Genomic DNA, 6,295 nt, shown 5'->3' with positions numbered 1-6,295 from the left:
GTATTGAATATGAAATCTGAAGTTTTCACGGATATGAATATGCTGAACTGGTATAACGAATACCATTTTACCATTATAGTAAGAAGTGAGTTGAGCAAGGTCAACAAATTTCTGAACACGTAACAGCACACCTTGATAATGACAAATGAGATTTTGTCGAAACGTCGGTGAAATTAGAGATAATATCACATACACGGATCAAATACCCGGAAAAACCAGTTCAGCATATTCCTATCCGTGAAAACTTCAGATTTCATATTCAATACCTTAACGGGGAGATGAGGTCAACTAAGAAGAAGAAGAACGCAGGTAAAACTCAACAACGTTTAAATAGTAGGTAGTAGAGGGTTTATGGACTAATCTATTTCTGAACACATAACGAATACCATTTTACCATTATAGTAAGAAGAGAGTTGAGCAAGGTCAACAAATTTCTGAACACGTAACAGCACACCTTGATAATGACAAATGAGATTTTGTCGAAACGTCGGTGAAATTAGAGATAATATCACATACACGGATCAAATACCCGGAAAAACCAGTTCAGCATATTCCTATCCGTGAAAACTTCAGATTTCATATATATATATATATATATATATATATATATATATATATATATATATATATATATATATATATGTTAACTCGAAGATTCTCACGGATAAAGTATGATGAGCTGTTTTCTCGGGTTTCGCTCCTTGTTCTGTGTATTTTCTCCCCATAAGTATTATTTTCACAACGTTTCGGCAAAGTCTCATTTGCCATCTTCTGGTGATGTCTGGTTTTTTCAACTAGACTGATTAATTCGAACTCTGTGTCTCAATTTATAGGGATGGATGTTTCCCTTTACCTGCGTTGCTGCCACTACCTGTGTTTGCTCGACTACCTGTTTTGGTCTTATTACCTGAGCTGCCTCTCCTGTCTCTGTTATTGTACCTGTATTGTCATGTACCGAGTTTTGCCTCTGGAGTTGAGCAGTCTGATTGCTTGTGCGAAGTGATAAAACGGATCTCCATGTTGATGGTAATCTTTGCGCATCATCCCTCTTGTTCATATTATTAGGTCGTTTTTCAATTTCGATTGCCTCTCTGATTGTTCGTGAGTAAAAGTTTTCGTTGCTTGCTAGCATTTTTGTGTTGTCGAAATTGATGTTATGTCCTGTTTGAAGTACGTGTTGGAAGAGAGAAGACGTGGTGACTTTTCCCTTCACTGCTAGTTTGTGTTCATCTTTGCGAATGTTGATTCGTCTGTTGGTCTGGCCGATGTAAGTCCTGTCACAATCATGGCATGGTACTTCATACACTCCTTGTGATTCCAGTGGTATCTGATCCTTGGGATTACGAAGCATGGACCTTATTGTTCGTTCTGGTACGAACGAAGTTGATATGTTATGTCGGTGAAGAATTCTGCTGATTTTATCTGTTGTTCCTGCAATATATGGTAGTGTGGTTGTTATGACCGGTATATCTCGAGTTTTTTGTTGTTTCCGTGTGGTCTTGGCAGCCGCTTTTATACTTCTTTCTGAGTAGTTATTCATTTGTAGCGTTGTTTCGATGGTGTTCAACTCTTGTTGTCTGTGATCGTTGTCTGCCAGCCTCCTCGAACGTGTAATGAGTGTTTTTGCCACCGCGTGAATTTGTTTTGGGTGGTGGTGTGAATTTGCGTTTAGGTACCTGTTCGTGTGTGTTGGCTTTCGATATACCGTGTGACCTAATGTTCCGTCTGGCTTTTTCATAATCAGTACATCGAGAAATGCGAGCTGGTTGCCTTCTTCAACTTCTTTCGTGAATTTAATGCGTGGATGGATTTCATTCAAATGATTAAAAAACCTGGAAAGTTCCTGGTGACCATGAGACCAAATCACGAAGATGTCATCGACATACCTCAGCCAGAGTTTAGGTTTCAAGGGTGACGTTGCTATTGCTTCGGTTTCGATTTCTTCCATAAAGAGATTGGCAACAACGGGTGATAGTGGCGAGCCCATTGGTGCCCCTTCAATTTGTCTGTATCGTTGGTCGTTATAGATGAAGTAAGTGTTTTTGATGCAATGTTCCGCCAATGTGATGATATGCTCTTCCGGTTTGTATTTCTTTTTGATTATTTCTAGTGCCTCTCCGGTGGGTACCTGGGTAAATAACGAGGTTACATCAAAGCTGACAAGGATGTCGTCCGGACTAATGGTTTGTGTTTTCAATATGTCTATGAGGTGGTCGGCATTGCGCACATATGAATCGACCTTTTCCGCATGTGGTTGAAGTACATGAGCAACGTGTTTCGCTAATTGATGCCCTGGTGAACCTACCGAGCTCACGATTGGCCTGAGTGGTGCCCCTTCCTTGTGGACTTTGGGGAGTCCATAAAGTTTAGGGCACTTGGATGATTTCTCTCTTGGAATCAGATGTCTTTTGATTTCGTCGTCGATAGGAGAATTATTGATGGCAGTTTTTGTGGTTTTCTCTAGATAGGTAGTTGGATCTCTAACTATTTTCTTGTAGGCTGGATCCTCTAGTAGTTTCATCATTTTGGATTCATAATCTATGGTGTTTAACACTACTGTTGCATTGCCTTTGTCTGCTGGTAAGATGATGATATCCTCATTCTCTCGTAGATTTTTCAGTGCTTGGTATTCCTTATGGGGACCAGAAATATACCCCAACCGAAACGTTGTGAAAATAATCCTTATGGGGAGAAAATACACAGAACACGGAGCGAAACCCGAGAAAACAGCTCATATATATATATATATATATATATATATATATATATATATATATATATATATATATATATATATATATATATATATATATATATATATATATATATACAGGGCTTTTCATGCTGAGCGTTAATTAGCCGTTTCTGACAAACTATTTTACGGATCAACCTGAAAATTTCACAAAATGCATAAATCAATATGACCTACACGCCTAAAATATTTCAGACGAAGCGGCGTTGTCGCTTCTACTATAAAGTAGCGGCTTCTTTGATTTTTCATTATCACTTTGTCAACAAATTCATATACTATTTCCCAAACATGAACTTTTATAAATGCTGATAATCTTGAACTCTCTTGCACTAAAACGATCAAATTTGAAATGGAGTGGAATGATACTATGAGGATTTTCACTCCGAGTCATATTTTCATTTGCCTCATACAGGGTCTTCAAAAAATGCAGATACTTTGATCTCATGAAAAAATGAGAGGAGCTCAATTTTTTCAAATGGAACACCCTGTATATTTCAACATTTTTGAGCTCTACATCCAATTTTAGATTAACTTTGTTCAGATAACACTATTTCTATTTTGAACCGTTTTCGAGATAAACTGTTTCAAACGGAAACTGACGTGGTTTTCTTGCTCGTTTTTTTGAATTCATCATTTATTTTGGATATTCAACATTTTTTTTATACCTAGTAATATTTCTTTTTGATCCAGTTTTTTAACTGACTCAGATCAGTCAATTCGAAATTGGTATGTACCTACCTTAGAAAAAGTTACAATTTTTATACATTGAGGTATTGGTCTCTAACGTACAACAGTACACATTAATATTTTTTAATAGTGTGCTTTGGAAAAATAAATAAACCAATTATTTAACGTCAGACTTTCGTTGGTGGTTTTGACTGATTGTGATAGCTACCAATTACAATAGAATAATGTCAAGATTAGGTTACAGTAATGAAGATTTCTTGAATTTATTAATAATTTATGGTGAGTGCAATAGAATTGCAAGTAGAACATGCTGAGTATTTCATGAAAGATATCCACAACTCCCGAAGCCGAATAATAATGTGATAAATCGAATACTAAAAAACTGTAGGTTGAATGAAACCTTCCGTCCAAAAATTATTCGTAAGAAGACTAAAGTGGATGATGATGACAATGGTATAACAGTTTTGGGATACTTTCAAATGCTTCTCTGCACGAGGCTGAAAGGGAGATAGGTATACCCTACGTGACAATTTGTCGAATTCTTAATAAGCATAAATGGCATCCCTATAAGTTCTACTGTGTCAAACATTTGAAAGAGACTGATTTACCTCGTAGAGTGGAATTCTTTGAATGGTTACTTGTCAAGACTCAAGAGGATGAACATTTCCTTGACAATATCATATAGACAGATGAGGCCAAGTTCACAAAAAATGGAGTTTTCAATAGACACAACAGTCATTTTGGGCGCCAGAAAATCCCTATGTTGTTCGCCAAAGGGGTTTTCAAGAAAGATGGCAATTCAATGTATTTTGTGTCATAAAGAATGAGTCAATTTTTTATATCGAGTTTTGTCATGATAATTTGAATGCATCAAAATATGAAGATTTACTGAGGAATGGAATTCAAATGATTTTAAATAATAGACCAGGAAGAGAACGTGTATGGTACCAAATGGATGGTGCTCCACCCCATAATTCTCATTCAGTCAGCGAAGCTTTAACCGAAATCTTCGAAGACAGATGGATTGGTAATAATGGACCTTTTCGTTGGCCTCCTAGAACACCAGATGGCAACCCATTAGATTATTTCGTGTTGGGTTTCATTAAAAATATGGTTTACTCTACTCCAATAACATCAATGGAAGATATGAAATCGAGAGTTACAACTGCTTTCAATAGTTTGACTCCAGACTTGATCAGAAGCGCTACACATGACAATCTTTTGAACAGATTACATGTTTGTTGAAGTAGAGGTGGAGATGTGTTCGAACATATTCTGAAATACACTGACGATTAAATTAACTCATTAATTCATGGGTTTATTATTTTCAGTTCGTGTTTCAGCGTTAATAAAACTATTGTTTGAAGGAAAGTTTCATTCGATGGTTGAGGAATACTTTAATAATTATGTTTTCATTGTATTATCTGTGACTAATTGAGAAACATCAAACGAAATCTGTTTTACAAAAATGAGTGATGAACAAGGAAACCATGTCAATTTCCGTTTGAAACAGTTTATCTCGAAAACGGTTCAAAATAGAAATAGTGTTATCTGAACAAAGTTAATCTAATATTGGATGTAGAGCTCAAAAATGTTGAAACATACAGGGTGTTATATTTGAAAAAATTGAGTTCCACTCATTTTTTCATGAGATCAAAGTATCTGCATTTTTTGAAGACCCTGTATGAGGCAAATGAAGATCCTCATAGTATTACTCCACTCCATTTCAAATTCGATCGTTTTAGTGCAAGAGAGTTCAAGATTATCAGCATTTATAAAAGTTCATGTTTGGTAAAAAAAATATCGAAATTAATTTATGTCTTCTAAACGGTAATAGATAGGTATAGAGAAATAGTATATGAATTTGTTGACAAAGTGCTAATGAATCATAATATGATATTATATACGGGGTATTCTATTCGAAAAATCAAAGAAGCCGCTACTTTATAGTAGAAGCGACAACGCCGCTTCGTCTAAAATATTTTAGGCGTGTAGGTCATATTGACTTATGCATACTGTGGAATTTTCAGGTTGATCCGTTGAATAGTTTGCCAGAAACGGCTAATTAACGCTCATTATGAAAAGCCCTGTATATATATATATATATATATATATATATATATATATATATATATATATATATATATATAGAAATACGGAATAATGTTGGGGATGCAGTCAAAATTGCTGGGCTGTTGTTTAAAGAATACTCTTTGTTATAGTATTGTGAAGTTAGAGTATTGTGTACTGAAAGTAATTTACAGAAACGGCTGTTTAAAGAAACTTTCTTTATCAAAAGGAATACAAACAACATGAACAAAAAGACTGAGATTAACAACCTTAGTAATATTTATAATTATATCTTGAAATTGGAACTGATTCCCCCAGGTTCCCAAAGTAACAGATAGTGTGTGAGTTTGGAGGTAGTGTTGAGTCTTGTTACTCACTTCTTTTATGAGTACTTGGCAGCACTGTATCCATTTTCAGATACTTTTTGAGACTGCTAGTGTAAACACTGTTGTTTGGTATACCTTTTGGTAATCCTGGTTTAGTTATATTGTCAATTTTCAAATTTTAAACTTCAAATGTCATAATGTCAATTATCAATTTGCAGATATTTCCTGTTTCCTTTCTTTCTAGTTGCTACCACGCCACTAGTAAATGCCATGCATGGCCGTTAAAATAAAATTTAAAATTTCAAATACTCTAAATGTTATTTCTGAATAAATTTTATATATATATATTTTCTTTAAACCATAAAAATTTTAATGTGTGACACTTTTCTGCATAATGAAAAGGACTTTTTTGTGTTTCTCAGTGAAATTTTCGACTTTTTAATATAACCTCAAGTTAGTA

Source organism: Leptinotarsa decemlineata, unplaced genomic scaffold (genome assembly GCF_025532065.1).
Source record: "Leptinotarsa decemlineata unplaced genomic scaffold, Ldec_3_MD MMD2_tig00000199_RagTag_RagTag, whole genome shotgun sequence".
Taxonomy (NCBI): domain Eukaryota; kingdom Metazoa; phylum Arthropoda; class Insecta; order Coleoptera; family Chrysomelidae; genus Leptinotarsa; species Leptinotarsa decemlineata.
The sequence above is the reverse complement of the archived record's forward strand: the minus strand, read 5'-3'. Positions refer to the sequence as shown.